The sequence below is a fragment of the Lissotriton helveticus genome, chromosome 3_1 (genome assembly GCF_964261635.1).
Source record: "Lissotriton helveticus chromosome 3_1, aLisHel1.1, whole genome shotgun sequence".
Lineage (NCBI taxonomy): Eukaryota > Metazoa > Chordata > Amphibia > Caudata > Salamandridae > Lissotriton > Lissotriton helveticus.
Genome location: NC_136061.1, coordinates 173453520 through 173471213, shown reverse-complemented (window position 1 = coordinate 173471213; position 17694 = coordinate 173453520). Strand labels below are relative to the sequence as shown.

At 48.2% G+C, this 17694-nt stretch overlaps 1 long non-coding RNA gene across 1 annotated transcript in view; it reads right to left on the bottom strand.

Moving 5' to 3' along the window:
* The window catches only part of LOC144822234 (uncharacterized), a 131509-nt gene that overhangs the window by 43019 nt on the left and 70796 nt on the right, over positions 1 to 17694 (bottom strand). The window lies entirely within an intron of this gene.

The window sequence follows — 17694 nt, the reverse complement described above, 5'->3', positions numbered from 1 at the left end:
CCAAGGAGTGACCACCCTGGGCAACCAGGCACCATCCAGCGAAATCAACGGCTTGCTTTGTCGACGTTCCCGCCGGAACCTGAGCAGAGAGCCTGACAAGACCCAGTCTTCCAGACCTCTCTGACCCTCTCTTCACGTCTGCAGTATAGGTGAGATCCGTGGAGGCGACGAGACACGTGGGACCGGACATCTTGAAAAGTCCACGACTTGCTAACTGTGCAGCTCCTGAGGTATCCTCGCAGCTGTGCACTGGGGATTGAAAAGCCCCGAATCCGAGCTCCACCTGCACCGAAGATCAGCCCTCCACACTCCACGAGTATTGCGTGGGGCCCTTCTGCTTGTGTTCTGCTCGACGCGTTGTCCGGTTGCTGGCCCGTTGGCTAGTAGCCTCTGTGACGACAATCCTTTTGAACCAACTCGCTGGTCTGGTTGCTCCAGACTGGCCCTTGCCTCCCTACAAAGGTGAGGCCCCTCAGACCTTGCTGGTCTGCATCAGAAGCCTTCTTTGAATCCTGTGTGTGTTGCCTTTGCCAAGGCTTGTTGACTCCAATCCGGCAGTCGACTCCTCCACCTGCAAGAACCTTCGTGGGACACCTCCTCTCCAGCATCTGGTCGTCCTCGACGCCTCCTGGTCCGCGTGGCTGAAGAGACAAGCTTCACGACAGCACCTGATTGCTCCTCGACGTCGTCTGGTTCCTTCCTGATTTCACCCGGTCACTGGCTAGTGATCCAGACTCTGTCCCCTCTGCTTTCAGGTCTTCTTCATCCTCGATCCACCCTTGGATCCACCCGGACAACTTCCTCCTGGTCGCCTGCAGCATCTTTCTTCACAGGCTCCATAGACTTCAACGGCGAAACATCTTCACACCTATGCACCCGCTTCCTGTGGGTGAGGTAGCGCCAGTACTTCGGTGCTCCCAAGGGTAATGACTATCCAAGTGTCTAGGTTTTTAGTTGTTTCCTTCTAGCTAGACAGGAAGTGTCCTAAATCCTTCTTTTTCCAAACTCTAAGTTCCCATTGACTTAACATTGACTTTCGCGTGTGTGTAAAGACACTACACGCGCCGCCTGTGGGCCTCCTACTCCTAACTTAAGGGTCAGATAGTGTAGCCCCAGCGATTCTCTAGGCCCTAGGCCTTTCCTTTTCTCCAGTCGTGGTTCTTATACCACTTACTTAGTATATAGTTTTACACGCCCCTAGGGCCTAACTGTAAATTGTGCGATTTAAAGTATTTGTAAGAGTAACTTGTTATATGCTTTAGCCTATGATCTTATAAAGAGTTCAGAGGAGTGTGTTAGTAAATAAATACATATATATTTTATATATATCCTGTGTGGTGTCCTTTCATTTGGTATTCAAGGGGGTACATATGGTAAAACAGCTGGCTTTACACGCCCTCAAGAGTCTTTTAGCCTAAGACTGTTCTGTCCACGCTACCACTAGGATAGCTGGTCTGTAAGGTTGACTTACAACCATCACCATAAGGGTTGTTTGGACTGGTGCAAGGTGTTCACTAGAATAGTGAACATCATATACCTGGCCAACTTCTCACAATGACCCTCTTTTTTAAGCCACTCCCCCTCGACTGTCCCACATTTACTACTGAGGGCCTGATTCCGATCCGGTTAGGAAAGCATTCCCATCTGGGGCCCGATTGCGATGCGGTTAAGAGTGCCTCCTAACGGCATTTGATCTTTCTAAATCGTATCGGGAACATGTGTTCCAGACCAAGGGCCAGATTATGAGGTGGTTAGGAACATAGGCTTCTACAGAAGTCAATGGGAGTCCAACCAAATCATATTTTGAATCATCTGGAAGCATCATACTCGGTCGGTCGTACTCTCCCGATCCGAGTCGGTCGGGAACCATTTCCTAACCGAATAGATGGTGGAAGATTTCTTAACCACATCAAAATCAGGCCCTAAGTAGTGAGCTTACATGTGGGAGGATGTCCCCATTGAAAAGACAGAAGAATGGGAGGGGGTGATTTACACTTGTTGGTTTACGAATAACATTTTGTAATACTTTAGTAGTATTACTGTAGTACCGCAAATTGCAGTTTGTGAACATAATCCCATAAGTGCAGTGGGGACAAAGGCTCCTCTAAGAGAGACAGAATTCTCTTTTGTATTGCTCAAAAAACGAATGAATTGGAAGTGGTTTATTCTCATAGAACAACTCAAGATAAGCATACAGTATTTACTAAGCGTCTTCCTTTGAGAATGGTATGTTAATGTTACTGTGATTTATAAAGCGCACATATACCCGGAGGTGTCTTGGCGCTGAGGACAAAAGTGGACCTGCTCTAGTGTCTGGTTCTGGAACAGCCAGGTTTTCAATACTTTTCTGAAGGAGGCGAGGGAGCTCGCACTTCTGAGCTCACTCGGAAGAGAGTTCCAAAGTTTGGAGGTGCCAAAGCAAAAGCTGCGGCCACCCCAGAGTGAAGTTTGAATTTTTGGCACCCGGAGGAGTTTGGCTCCTGAAGAGCGAAGATGTCTGGTCGGTTCAAACCAGACGAGGAGGTTTTGCAAGAAGATAGGACCGGTGTGGTTTAGTGCTTTGTGAGCCAGGCAGAGCGCCTTGAATTTTATCTGTTGTGCAACTGGGAGCCAATGCAGACTACGAATATCTTTGGAAACAGATTTATACCTGGGGATGTTAGACAATAATCAGGTAGCTGAATTTTGTAAGTTCTGAAGCTTTTTTAGGCATTCCTTCTGCATGTTTACAAACAGCCCGTTACAATAATCCATTTTAGACTGAATCAATGATGTAACTACGGTTTTCCTGGTATCTGTAGGAATGTAAGGAAGAATCTTCCTCACTTTCTTGATGAGGAAGTGGGCAGAAGAGATGGTTGCATTTGTGTGCTGGGTGAGTGAAAGTTTATTGTCAAGCCACACTCCCAGGTTCTTGGCCTTAACCACAGGTTTTGGTGGCTCTCCCGTCACTGCTGGCCACCACAGATTACCCCAGTTTGGTTGCATATTGCCAAAGATCTGAATCTCTGTTTTATCAGAGTTAAGTTTAAGACAGTGTGTGCTCATCCATCGATTAATGGCACACATACAATTCTGAGATTGCTGAGTAAGGGGGATCTGATTTTTATATGGCGCCACCACAATCTGGGTGTCGTCAGCATAAGGCATGAGATTGAAACCAAAGTTCCGGATCAAAGGGGCCAGTTGGGATACATATATATTAAATAACGACGGGCTCAGGGATGAGATCTGTGGCACTCCGCAAGTGAGGGTATAAGGTTCAGAGTGATACTCATCGACCTAAACTGTTAACCTCCTATCCTTGAGAAAGGAGGACAGTAGGGCCAGTGCAGTGCCCCCTAGGTTCTCGAAACGCTGATGCAAGAGAGAATGATCAATGGTATAAAAGCGGCTGACAGATCAAGGAGTGTAAGAGCAGCCGTACCTCCTCGATCCATCACCGCTCTGATCTCCTCTGTAGCCTTAATGAGTGCAGTTTCAGTACTATGTTCTTGGCGGAAACCAAACTGTGAGTGATCCAGCAAGTTGTTTTCGTAAATGAATTGAGTGAGTTGGATATTCATAAGTTTGTCGATTATTTTAGCAGGCAACGGTAATCGGCCTATGGGACAGTAGTTATTTGGGTCGGAAGCGTCTAGAGAGGGTTTTTTTTAACAGCTGAAGGATTGAATTGTCCTTCCACATGGATGGAAAGTTGCCAGAAATAAACATCGAATTGAAAATTTCTGTTAACCCAGGACTCACCAGGTCTGCGACTTCTTTCAGAAGTGCTGGCAGGCAAGGGTCAGAAGGGGACCCCGACTTTGCTTCGTGACTGTATTTATCCACGGTTTCCGAAGAGACAGGCGAGAAACTAAGGAAAGTATTAATGCCCTGGTCATGGGTAGGCGGTTGGGTGGTAGGGGAGTGAGCTGGTGTGTTCTCAAAATGTTTAAAAATGTTCAGCACTTTAATTTTAAAAGCAGCTAAAATAACACGCTTTTTGATTGCCCTTAACCCTTGTGGTCTTGGGAGTGGCGAGTTTGTTCACTACTGTAAAGAGTGCTTTAGGGGAATGTTTAGCTTCCTCAATCTGTTTTGGTAAAATGGTTTTTGTACTGTAACAGGGCTGTTTTGTAAACTCTCTTCTCAGGTGAGTGATAATTTGCACTTCATCACCTTTCTAATCAACAACATTTCTGTTTTTCCTTCTGTAAAGTGTCGGAAAACCAGGGGGCTGAAGGGGTCGCCCTATTCCCTGTGTTTTTTGTTTTTATAAGTACCAAATCCTTGAAAGCATAATTTAGCCAATCAGTATATTTAGTGACTGTTAAGTCGGGGTGAACATGTAACTGTGGGCGAGAGATGTACAAATAAGTGCAAAGGATTGTTTTATCCTTTTTACCCCAGTCTCTTCTGGTCGCGGCTGGGGTCTTGGAGGTCCCACCGGGTCCAAAGGAGGTGATTGGGAGGTCGAATTTAATGAGCGAGTGATCTGACCATGTCAGAGGCATGGTCCCTGTGCAGATGAGGCCGTGCGATGATGTAAAAATACCATCTAGTGTATGTCCTGCCTCGTGAGTAGGGGTCTGCACCAATTGCGTAAGACCAACTACCCCCAGGATATTGATCAGTGCGTCTGTCTCCCTATTGCCCCTATCTTCAAGATAGAAATTGAAATCTCCGAGTATGGTAAATTCATTATTTTGCAGGGGAGGTTCTATACGGCTGTCTAGGTTTGAAGTGAAGGTACTTCTGGCGCTAGGAGGCCGATACAGTAGGATGCCTCTGAACATCCGCCTTGGGCTAAGCTCAATGGCAAAGTGAAGAGCCTCGTAGAAAGGCGTGGAGGTGGAGTGAAATCTAGCTGGGAGATGTTCCCTCAGAAAGATTGCAACTCCACCTCCTCGTTTTAATGGTCTATTGACCGTGAATGCCCGATATCCGGCCGGAGTAGTGGTAACACAGTCAGGGTCGGAGGCAGCGTCTGCCCAGGTTTCTGTCATACAAAGTAGATCTAGATTGCAGTCTGAGATTGTATGTGCTATCTCATATTTGTGTTTGGCCAAAGATCTGTTGCAAGCCTTACTGGATGATCGTACTACATGGGGGAAGTGTTTTTTGCTAGTATATATATATATACACCATTATGCATGTTACACCCTCTTTAGAGTTGCTACTAGGTGTTCTGAAATAAATACAAATGAACAGTAAGGAATGAAATTATAGGGCAACTTTGGTGCTGTGCTGGTTCTTCAATAGTTCTTAGTGACATTCAGGAAGAAACAGCTTTGTTGGCCCTACATCAGTGTCTTGCTGCTGTTCCTTTAAATGAGCATGAACGTGAACTACCTAAAATTATTCTAGGCTAAACCTAAAACAAGAACTGAATCTCCATAACAGCAGGGGGTGATTATAATTTAAAGGAGCCTGAAAAATATATACTGACAAGAACTATCGTTACTTACCTGTAAACAGGTGGTTCTCCAGTATTGGTGTCTTTCATAGATTCACATGCTTGAATATTCCCCGTCGTCGAAGTGGGAGTCCCACGGTACATAAAAATAGCAATATTGCTAATATAACATAAATGATAATATCATAGAGTAATAAAAAATAGAGATAATACACTGTAAAACCTCTAAATGGTAACTTCCATAGGAAGACATTACAAGAGAAAAAACTCATTTGTAACATATCAGTGTCATTATGTTGGTCCAAACTGCAGCCAATCAGGCTCAAGCACCCTCTAGAACCTTCTCCTCAGAAGCTCAAGCCCTCAGATTTTCTTAGCACTAGTAATAATAGCGTATGAGGAGAAGAGAGCCTCTGAGGGGAGGAAGGGTGGGTCGCATGTGAATCTATGAAAGACACCAATACTGGAGAACCACCTGTTTACAGGTAAGTAACGATAGTTCTTCTCCAGTATTAGGGGTGTCTTTCATAGATTCACATGCTTGAATAGAATAGATAGCAGTAACTCCTTAGCACTGGGATTGCAAGCATCTTCACAAGAAGTAAACACATAGCTTAAGAGCATATAGCAATCACAGAAGAAAAAGGAGGAGGGAACAGAGGCTCACCTTATTTAAAGAGATGGCGAAGCACTGCTTGCCCCACTGCGGTATCCGCCTCATTGATGGAATCCAAACAGTAATGTCTGGTAAAGGTGTGCCTATTCGACCACGTTGCCGCCCGGCAAATCTGGTGTAGAGGCACTCCGGCAAACAAGGCGGTGGAAGACGCCATCGCTCTCGTCGAATGCGCCTTCACAGGACACTGTAAAGGCTTGCCAGCTTGTTGGTGACAGTAGGATATGGCTGCTGAGAGCCATCTTGCAAGTGTTTGTTTTGTCACTGAATGTCCCCTTCGCATTCTTCCATATGCTACAAAAAGTTGATCTGATTTGCGGAAAGGGGCAGTTCTTGAAATGTAAAACTTTAGACAACGGCTGATGTCTAAGGAATGAAGGCGTTGTTCTGCCGGTGACTGTGGATTCGGGAAGAAAGTCTTCAAGAAGACAGGTTCGTTCAGATGGAAATCTGTAGGCACTTTTGGCAAAAAAGAGGGATTGGTACGAAGAGATACTCCATCGGTTTTGAATTGCAAATAAGGAGGCTTGATTGTGAAAGCATGAAGATCGCTCACACGGCGAGAAGATGTTAGGGCCAAAAGCAAAACGACCTTCCAGGTAAGAAATTTGTTGTCTGCTCTGTGGATTGGCTCAAAAGGAGGCTTCATGAGCTGTGACAATACCACGTTGAGTTGCCATGCCGGAGGCGGGCGTCTGATAGGAGGAAACTTCCTGAAGAGACCTTTAAAGAATTGTCTGATAATTCTGGATGAGCAGAGAGAGGTTGAGCCATCATGCCTGAAACGTGAAATAGCTGCCAGAAAGACCCTCAAGGTGGCATGAGAGAGGCCAGACTGAGCAAGGCTTAGAAAGAAAGGCAACAGCTTTTCCGGGGCAGAAGTGAGTGGATGGACATTTGCTTCTGCGCACCAATGGCAAAACCGTTTCCACTTTAGTTTGTACGTTTGAACAGTTGAGGAAGCTCTAGCAGAAGCTAGAATCTCTCTGCATTCTTGGGGCATCTCTAAGTTCGCGAATTCGAGGTATTCAGGTTCCATGCCCATAACTGAAGAGTGGTCGGGTCTGGATGGCAGACTTGGCCCTCGTCCATGGACAGAAGGTCTGGACGTGGATGTAGACGAATGGGCGTGCATTGGGACAACAGAAGAAGTTCTGAGAACCAAGCCTGTCTGGGCCAACGAGGTGCGATCAGTATCAAGTGGCAGGGTTGCCTGCGCATCTTCCACAACGTCCTCGGCACCAATGGTATGGGAGGAAATGCATAGGCGAACAGGCCGCTCCAGTCCATGAGAAGGGCGTTGCCGCTGGACCCCGGATGAGGATGCCAGCTCGCAAAGGCGGGGCACTTCCGATTCAGTGGAGTGGCAAAAAGGTCCATCAGGGGACGACCCCATCGGCGGAACACCATGTCCAGAGTCTCTTGATGAAGCTCCCACTCGTGGGTCGATGATGTGGACCTGCTCAACGAATCCGCTAGTATGTTTGAAACCCCCGGCAGATGGACCGCCGTCAGGGAGATTCGATGGCGAAGAGCCCAGTTCCAGATCTTCTGAGCTAGCCGAGACAAGGGCTGAGATCTTGTGCCGCCCTGTTTGTTCATGTAGTGCATGCTGGTTGTGTTGTCCGTTTGAACCAGCACGGACTCTCCTTGCACTACTGGCAGAAAAGATCTGAGAGCAAGGAAGATCGCCAGCAGCTCCAATCTGTTGATATGCCATGTTCGTTGTGACGGAGTCCACTTTCCTTTGATTGAAAGGTCTAGGAGATGAGCTCCCCAACCCTCCATGGATGCATCTGTGGTCAGTGTTAGATCCGGAGGAAGGGCCAGAAAGGAAACTCCTTCGTTTAGGTTGGATGGTTCTCTCCACCAAAGGAGACTGTCTTTCATGCGAGACGAGACTCTCACTAGATCGTTGAAGGATCCTGACACTTGGCGCCATTGCAGGTCTAGTTCCTCCTGAATAGGGCGAGTGCGGAGCCTGCAATTCGGGAGTAGAGCGATGCAGGACGACGCCATCCCCAGAAAGGACTTCAACATGCGCACAGAAACTGACTGTTTTGAACGGATGAGGGTGACCAGACGTACTATTTTCACCTGTCGTTCTTGGGAAACGAAGGCTTTTGATAATTCCGTGTCGAGAATGGCACCCAGGAAGTTCCTCCTTTGTGATGGTGTTAAGTGTGACTTGTCCACGTTGATGGTCAACCCCAGTGACTCGAAAGTCCGCAGGCAGAGACTTGTGTCGTGAGCCAGCTGAAGAGGAGACGGAGATTTCAGGGGGCAATCGTCCAGATAAGGAAAAATCTGCACTCCTTGAAGACGTAGATAAGCCATGACTGGGGCCAGGACCTTCGTGAAAACACGAGGCGCTGAACGCAGGCCGAAAGGCAGCACCTTGAATTGGTAATGGACAGTGCCCACCTTGAACCTCAGGAATTGGCGATGTTGTTGCAGAATCGGCACATGAAAATAGGCGTCTAGCAGATCTATCGTGGACAGAAAATCTCCGCTGCAGAGAAGCCGCAAGACTTCTGACAATGTGAGCATGCGGAAAGACTGCTGTTTTAGAAAGAAATTGAGCGCCCTCAAATCCAGTATAGGCCGCCACTCTCCCGTCTTCTTGGCAATGAGGAAAAAACGTGAGTAGAAACCTGTCCCTTGTTGTGATATAGGAACCACTTCGACTGCACCTTTTAGTATGAGAAGACGAACTTGATGTTGCAATTCTAGCAAATGGGGAGGTGGCGGGCCTGATGGCGGAGAATGAGGAGGAATCTCTGTGAACTCCAAGGCATGACCCTTGCGAACAATGTCCAATACCCATTGGTACGATGTTATCAGAGACCATTGGGAATAAAACTGCGAGATTCTCCCTCCAACTCCTTGTGTGACATGAGAGTCACTGGCGTTTGTTGTTGGCACCCCTATAAGTAGGTTTTCCTTTATAGGGTCTTGACTGATTTTGGCGAGTAGACTGCTGGGAGGAGTAACGTTGATTGCCTTGGTTGAATTGGCGGTACTGAGTGTGTCCTCCTCGAAAAGTTGTGGAAGACGAACCTCTTCCACGGGCGCCACGAAAGGGCTGCTTCTTAAATTGTAAAGAGACTAGCGATTTTGCTGTATCGGTGTCCTTTTTAATTGACTCAAGCGCCTCGTCAATGTGAGCGCCAAAAAGAGATTCACCGTCATAGGGCATGTCGAGTATCTTCGACTGGACTTCTTGTCGGAAAGAAGTGGATTTAAGCCAGCCCTGGCGGCGGAGAGCCGCAGCACTGGCGAGGATGCGAAATCCCGTACTCGCCACATCAATCGCACAGTCAATCATTTCCTCTGACGCCCTCATGCCATCCTGGAGAACTTGCTGGGCTTCCGCTCTGGACGCTTCTGGAATTAGTGAAACGAATGCGGAAATGTCAGACCACATTTGCCTGTCGAAACGACCTAGAATGGCCAATGCATTTCCAGCGCGTACAGACGTAGAGGACATGGTGGAAAATTTCTTCCCAATGGCGTCCAAACGTCGACCCTCTCTATCCGGTGGAGTAGTGAGAGGAGTCGCCGGATTACGGGATCGTCGCTGTGCCGCCTGTGTGACAACCGAGTCTGGTTTGGGATGCGACAGCAAACAAGCAGGAGAACCTGCAGGAGCCTTGTACTTCCTTTCCAGGCGAGGGACTTGTGCCGGCAAGGAGTTTGGAGAATTCATAATCCTCATCCCTTCTTTCCATACAAATTCTATGATTGGTATGGTGTGAATTTGTTTGTATGGTTTGTTTTTGAAATCGTAGAGAAAGCAATCTTCTTGCCGCTGTTCTCTTGGCAATTTAAAGCGGTCCGCCGCTTTATTCATCCGCACATGGAAGCTTGCTGTATCAATGGAAGGCGAATCACCTGCCTCTGGCTGTTGCGGAGAAGGTGTCTGTATCCGATAGTCGTCGTAATCCACCATATCTGGATCCTGCTCATCGTCAGTATCCTGGTGTAATTCTCCTTCTTCACTGTCCGACTCATCCACCCCGTGCGCACCAGGTTGCGGAATAAGAGGGGGGTGAGGGCGGGGAAGCTCTGGCAAAGCAGGCTGCTCCAAAGACTGCGGATGGGTGGCAGGGCCGGAGTCCTCCGCAGGAGCGTGGCTTGGAGTACCCTGAGGGGTAGGCGGAAACCTTCGGTTGTAGTCATCCAGCATATGCTGGAGGTTTGAAAACAAAGAAACTGGGAAAGATGCCATAGGAAACTGGACCAATTGGTCATCCGGTTGGACCACTTCCTCCACCTCCTCCTGGTCAGAACTGGAGTCTTGACATTTTATGATTAACTCCGATGGACTGTGAGCTTCATCGTCATCATCGTCCCCCATAGATCCAGTCTCGTGATCAGTTGCCATCAAAGGTGAGGGTAATTGGAGAGCAGGAGGTGGCAACTGCAGAGAAGAATCCCTGCCAGAGGTCAAGGAAGGCAGTGGTACCAGAGGCATGGTGGCAAAAGAACCCAATCCTGACGAGGATCCTGAACATGCCGCTGAGGAAATCGCCATCGTCGACGAGGTAGGGCCCACTGAGGGATTCGTCGTCGACGGTATCGTCGTCGACGGAACGTGCGTCGACGGAGTCTTCTTTGCTGGGATCTGAGGAGACGGCAGCCTCGTCGACGGTGTCTTCGTCGACGGTATCTTCGTCGACGATACTTTCGTCGACGGCATCGTCGTCGACGGTACCTTCGTCGACGGTACCTTCGTCGATGGAACCGGTGTCGCTTTCTTCGACGACGACGCCGTCGTCGTGGAGCTGGTCGACGGAGCACTCGACGTCGACGGGGCTCTCGTCGTCGAAACCATCGTTGCCTTCTTCGTCGACGAGGTCGACGTCGACGAGGTGGTCGACGGAGAGGCTGACGTCGACGGGACCTTCGTCGACGATGAATCCTTCGACGTCGAAGAGGTTTTCTTCGTCGACGGCAACTTCGTCGCCGACGAGACAATAGGGATCGTCGACGGGATTGTAGTAGCTCTCGTCGACGCCGAGGACGTCGACATCACCGTCGTCGACGACGAGGAAGCAGACGTCGTCGTCACAGAGGTCGTCGACGAAGACAGCAAAGCCAATCTTGTGGACGGAACGGTCGTCGACGAGCCCGTCGACGACCTGGGAGTCAAGACTGTCAGAATACTGATAGAGCCTGGACAAGACGCCTGAGAGCCAGGTCTCGTGGGCGTTGACACAGAAGGCATAGAACTTGAAGATTGTGCCACAGGCAAAGCCAGCTTTTTCTTTTTCTGAAGAAAAGGAGAAGGCAAGTCTTGAACACTCCCACGCTTGGAAGGGACAGTGGAACAGCCTGACTGAAGACTTACTGCGTCTGACAGAACATCTTCTTTATCTTGGAGGCGCTTCAACCATATAAGAAGACGACCTTCCCTGTCTCTGAGAGTCTTAGAAGGAAGAGCTCTACAGAATTTACATTCATCCACCTTGTGGTCAGGGTACAGGCAGTAAATACACTTTTGGTGGGGGTCCTTCTCAAACAACCGTAGTTTCCCACATGAAGAGCAAGCTCGAAACAAAGACTTCTTACTTGACATTCTGGAAAAAATAAGTTGAAGAGACAAACTCTGAAGAAAACTGAGCAGAGCTCAGGGAGACTCCCTTCACACGACGTGCGGTAGAAAATCTGAGGGCTTGAGCTTCTGAGGAGAAGGTTCTAGAGGGTGCTTGAGCCTGATTGGCTGCAGTTTGGACCAACATAATGACACTGATATGTTACAAATGAGTTTTTTCTCTTGTAATGTCTTCCTATGGAAGTTACCATTTAGAGGTTTTACAGTGTATTCTCTCTATTTTTTATTACTCTATGATATTATCATTTATGTTATATTAGCAATATTGCTATTTTTATGTACCGTGGGACTCCCACTTCGACGACGGGGAATATTCAAGCATGTGAATCTATGAAAGACACCCCTAATACTGGAGAACTGTTGTTCCTGTGATTCCCAGGTAGCAGTTGCTCAGAAAATGGCAAAAGAAGTGATACAACTAAAAAGTGAGTACACAAATGTTGAATTGTAGTAGAATCCTCACAGCATGGAGGGTTCTCAGAATGTTCAAGTAGTATTTGAATAGAGAGGATGGGGTGGTTCTGTGGATGGCAGTTGGTAGCTGGAGCTGTAACAAGGTAGTTGTTTTTACCTTGGGTCGCTTGTGGTATTTGGAATAACCAAGTATGTGGAGTGGGGTGTGCCCTGACAAGATGGTCGAGTTGACGCTCCTACGTTGACTCCCATCAACACAGTTTGAATCAGGCAATATCCTGCAGTGCCCTGGCAGTGAATTCCCCCATCAACGCCTACAAGTGCTGCCGATTTCCCCTAGGACCGACTGGGGGATGAATCCTATTGCCAGTAGTGCATAGATAGCTCGAGCGAGTATGCGACCTCTGCAGTAATCGGCGCCATTTGCTCTGCCATTCGTAGCCCAGGATGATAGTTCGACCACCGGGCCCCGCTGACAATGACAACCCGCGAGAGGCATTGCTCCGACTGTGCACTGGTAACTCCAGCAGGCCTGCCAAGGGTCGAGCTCCGGCAAAGAGACGCAGAAGGGTGCTGGTTGGCCCGCAACAGTAAGGCCTGCAACAGTGGAGCCGGCGGAGCAGCAGCCCCGGCTCTCCTGGTGGTGGCATTTCCTGGAACGGTGGTAGAAATCCTTCTGAAGACTGTTTGACTACCCTGCGAGGTGAAGGGGCCTGCCACCACCAGGCCTTAGCAACCAGGGTGGGGCCGGGATTGAGAGCCCCCCGCAAATGTACTGCGACTGGGCTGCCTAAGGGCCTGCGGTAACTTGCAGCAGCAGCTCGTGGAACAACAAGGAAGACGCTGCTGGCCCGGGTAGTGTGCCCCAGTCCGACTTATACTACGTGAACTGCTAGGCGCCGGCAGGAGAAACGTGGCCCAGGCTGTCGGATGGGACCGGACTGAGGGCCTGCACAAAAGGGATTAGCAAGCCCCGACATGCGATTAGCTCGGCGGGGCAGTCAGCTGACGGGCCCCGAGAAGCCTCTACAGGCCTGGGAAGCGGCAGACTGGGGCCAGGACTCCGGAGCGGTTGACCCGCAGGATCCGGACCGGCGAAGGCAAGGAGAGGTGAGCAATGGGCCACTGTGTCTCAGGCTAGAGCTTGTACAGTTGTGTGTAGGGGAATCTTAGTGAGAACTGCTGACCGTCTGGAGGGGCGGAATCACTCTTGCCTGTTGGGCAATTTGGGCTTGATTCTCCGCGTAAGATGAGAAGTCAAGGGCATGGCCCTGATTGAAGGGGCTTCCTTGGAAATTGGAGGAGCCCCTAGCCCGGAAAGTTGGACACCCCCTGGAGGCAGGCAGGGAGCCCCCCCTTTGGCACTGTTTTGACCAAGTTCTCGGGTGACGGGGGCGCCCAAAGCAACGCAGGGCGTCTGCCACTAGTGAAACCCCTGGAGTGTGGGAGCCCTGAGGGGTTGCAATGCAGAAAAATGCCTGGATGGTTGTTGGCCCCCGATCGCAAGAAAAGGCCCCTCGGGTGGGGCAATAGAAACATGCGCCCCGCAGTTTCCACGAGAAGAACTGGAGAGTCCTTAGAATATTAAGCTTCTCCGCAGGGGTTCAGAATGGTACAAGAGAAGAGAAACCAGGCGGCCCAGGCCAACAAAATCCTGAACTATGTGCAGCCTGTCCTCCAGGGCCCAGGGGTGCAGGAGCTGAATGTGACTGATCGCGGTGAAGAGATGCTGAGGAATGCAGAGAAGGCTCCCTCCCTGGTGGATATGCTGGCTGCACTGCAAACTACAAGAGATAAGATGGTGCACAAGACTGACTCTGTAGCCATTGAGGCCAACCTAATACGCTGTAATCTGCGTAAAGTATTCAACCGGGTGACCACAACTGGGCAAAACGTAGATACCCTACAAACGCAGATCCGCACACTTTGAGATACGGTCCTTGACCTCCAGAAACGAATGGTGCAGTTGGATGACCGAGCGGAGTATTTAGAGGGTCGCTCACATCGAATAACCTATGTTATGCCCGAGTTATTCTTGGAAGACTGTTACAATTACAATGGTTTCTGGCCCCCAAAAGGCTCTCAAAATTCATGACAATCGAGAGGGCACACAAGGCGCCTGTCCCTCCGCCTTACCCTGGTACGCCGCCTAGAGCTATTATTGCCCGCCTTTTCAATTTCTGGGACCAAGACTCTATCTTGAAAACTTTCCATACCCGAGGGCCTGTATTGTTTGAGGGGCACCCTATTTCAATTAAACCTCGACTATATGCAACGAGTTCAGGACCAGGGGAAATCTTTTCTAGTGGTAAAAAGATGTCTACGGGATTCAATCTCAAATATAGCCTCCTCTTCCCGTCCAAACTATGGGTTGAAAGCCACAGAAATACCATGGGTATTTTCTCAGCCAGGGAAGCAAGTGACTGGCTTGACTCCCGAAGACATTCGGGGCCTGCTTGGTACCTTCAACTGAGTCGTCACAATCATCGACAATGTGCAATTCAGCCAGGGATTGGAGACAACTGAACCAGTGGAGGCCCTGTGGTAAAGAGCTCCAAATGTGGGTGCAGCCAGCTAAGGATTGGGGCATTCATGGTGTGACACTGACCTAACTGGTTGTAGCAGATAAGTGAACTGCTGCAACTCTGTGATGCAATAGGGAACTGTCTGGGAGGATATCCGGGGGATGACTGCACAGGGTACTGGATGTAGGGGTTATTCCTCCAGAGTGCAACAATATGACGTCTACGGGGGGCTTATCTCCCAGATGTTGCACGTGGATAGGGGGCTAGAGGATCCGGTCTCGCACCACACCAGCTGCCTTACAACTAGCGCAGCACAAACGTTTGGGGAAAAATAGGAAATATATGACACAAAAAGGATATAAAAATGAAAAAGAGATTGAGACCAGCGACAGGGTGGTTTCTTGTTTCTCTTTGGGTTTTGGTTGGGCAATGGGCAGGCATCTGCAAATCATGCTCTTGTCTTGACATTAGAACGGAGGGATTAGCGGTACTGCCCAAGGTGAGGGGAAGGGGGAGGAGGAGGAGGAGTTGTGTTAAACTATGATGTGGTTGGGGTTATTGGCTAGCCTCCATGTCCAAGAACTGGTTTGGTACTACATATAAGGTCTCAATGGCTACAAGGGCAGCGCAGGGCAGTGTTGATAAGTTGGGAGAGTGTGAGCGTGTCATGTACCACATGGATGCCTCCGTAAGAAAACTGATCATTTTTAATGTACTTTGAGAGATGGGTGTTCACTCATTTGAAGGGGTACAGGGTAGCAATGGCATGCCTACAAGAAACACATATTTGGGGGAATGTTTGAAGAAAAAGTGGAGGGCAACTTTATGCCACCTTGTATTCGGGCTCTGCACGAGGAGTTCTCATATGGGTGTCCCCGGGGGGTCACCTTCCAATATCTGCACCATGTGATAGATCCTGAGGGGAGGTATGTTATCTTACACAGTAAATTGGAGGGTAGGAATATCTGTAACATAAACATCTATGCCCCAATGCCGATTGCCCTGCCTACTTCCCAACTGAGATGGCGACTCCCTATTTGGGCGCAGCGATAATATTGACAGATCACTGGATCGTGAACCTCCACGCAACCATACAAAACCCTGCCTAACTGGGACACAGAGGGATATTTTGAGTGGCATGCAGTTATGCGATGTCTGGAGAGACCGTAACCCCGCAAAGAAATTATTCTTATGTTATTCCCTGGCATCTGGGACTTTCAGCCGACTGGACTACTGTTTCCTCTCGGTTGAACTAGTCCATGAGGTGGAGGGGGTCACCTACTTGCTCTAAAATCCTGTTGGATCATGCGCCTGTTCTCTTAAGTCTTGGAGGGGGGCCATGATTGGCTAATCAAAACGAAAATTCTCTACCATAATAGATAACATGCGCTATAAGTCGCTAATATATACACACAGGGAGCTGGCCAAAAGACAAAGGCATGTCACAATAAGGCAATTAGAAACATATCAAGATTTTATTAATAATTCATTCACAAATATAGATAATAAATAAGCATAATGAAACCCACGCCACATTCACTCATACATTCACACCAGCAGTTTCACACCAGCCAATTCATACTCTCGCATACCAACACATCCTGTAGGTCAGGAGTTCACACATACTCATAACGACAATACAAAGGATAAATACAAATGTACCAATTTTAACCAATTTTAACAAGTGCAGATTGCAATGATAACCGTCTATAAATGGATAGATCCCCTATCGTTTATGTGGCACCAAGCATATACGAGGCCAATCGATAACATCTCAATTATGGTAATAACCACAAATGCAAATAGTAGTTTTGATATGGTCCAAAAAAGTGGAAACAACGCAGACGCGCGTTTCGGTGTTCGACCCGGTGTGGGTCACACCTTCCTCAGGGCGGGGGCGTCCCAAACGTGGCTGTGGGACGTGCCTATGATAAATACAGATCATCAGATATACAATATTCAAAGAAATCAAAAGGATAAATGCGATGAACATAATGATGAAAATATAAAATGCATGCCGACATTGTCCAGTACAGCTCGGCTACCAAAAGGGTACATTTAAATAACATGCTACCCAAAAGCACAAGAAAAGACAGGCTAATAAAATACATAACATGATATGAACAAGGTGCAGAAAGAATTGATTAAAGAAAATCAAAGAATTGATTAGATAAAGAAAAACAATCGCCCGTGTCTCTAAATGGAAATGTGAATGAAGATACCATAGATTATGCAAGGTAGAAGTGATGAATAGAATCCAGTGGGGCCAAAAGCATTAAAAAAACACCACAAAGTGAGCTAATTAAGCAGAAAGATGATAGATCGACAAAAGACAAGAGGATTAAAGCTTATTTATTTATTTAAAGAGTTTTATATGACGCTGGCTAGACCCGGAGGTATCGGAGCGCTTTACATGAGAATCAACAATGTAACAGAAAAAGTTCAACAATTACACAATAAATCCTATAAAAAAAAAAAGAAAAAAAAATAGACAATACAATTAGGAGAGGAGAGAAAGGAGAAAGAAAAGTAGTGGAGGGGGAAGGGGAGGTGAGAAAAGGAGAATAAGGGAAGAGACAGTACGGAGAGACAACGAGAAGTCTGTCAAAAGACCGACTGGGTAGGTGAAGACCAAGTAGGGAATCCACGGTCCATCTCCCCTATAGCTAAACCAGGTAGCTCCATCGGGTATCAGACAAAAAAATTCAGTCTCAATACATTGAGAGAGGGGAGAAGGAGAGACATAAATAGAGGGAGGATGCGGGAGGAGACGACAGGAGGGACGAAAGGAAGTGCAACAGTGTGGTTTAACAGTATAACAGAAAAAGAAGAACAATTACTCGTTACATCAAACAATCAGCAATACATTAGGAGATGAGAGAAAGGAGAGAGAAAAGAAGTGGGGGGTAGGTGAGGTGGAACGTGAGGATAAGGGAAGAGACAACCCTAGCGACGAGAGGAAGTCTGTCTAAAGACATACTGAGTAGGGGACGACCAAGGAGGGAATCCACGGTCCATCTCCCCTATAGCTAAACCAGGTAGCTCCATCGGGCATCAGACAAAG